This window comes from Cebus imitator, unplaced genomic scaffold (assembly GCF_001604975.1).
Source record: "Cebus imitator isolate Cc_AM_T3 unplaced genomic scaffold, Cebus_imitator-1.0 Scaffold136, whole genome shotgun sequence".
NCBI lineage: Eukaryota > Metazoa > Chordata > Mammalia > Primates > Cebidae > Cebus > Cebus imitator.
This window is the reverse complement of record NW_016107451.1, coordinates 3084701-3084953: the sequence shown is the minus strand read 5'-3', so window position 1 is coordinate 3084953 and position 253 is coordinate 3084701.

Genomic DNA, 253 nt, shown 5'->3' with positions numbered 1-253 from the left:
CATTGTGATTTTAGCTTGCATTTCTCCAATGACAAATGGTTGCTGTATACTGTTACTTTTATGAAGGGGAAATGTTTGGTTTTGAACATGCTGGGTTTTGAACACATGCCTTTTTAGCAATTGTTCATCTGTAAAGGTTATACTGTTTACAGATTTGGTTACCACTTAGCCCATTTTGATCTTTTAGAATGACAGCAAAATGTTGATGGCATTTGCTTACTGTTAGCTTATTTCAGGATTCATTTTGTAATGC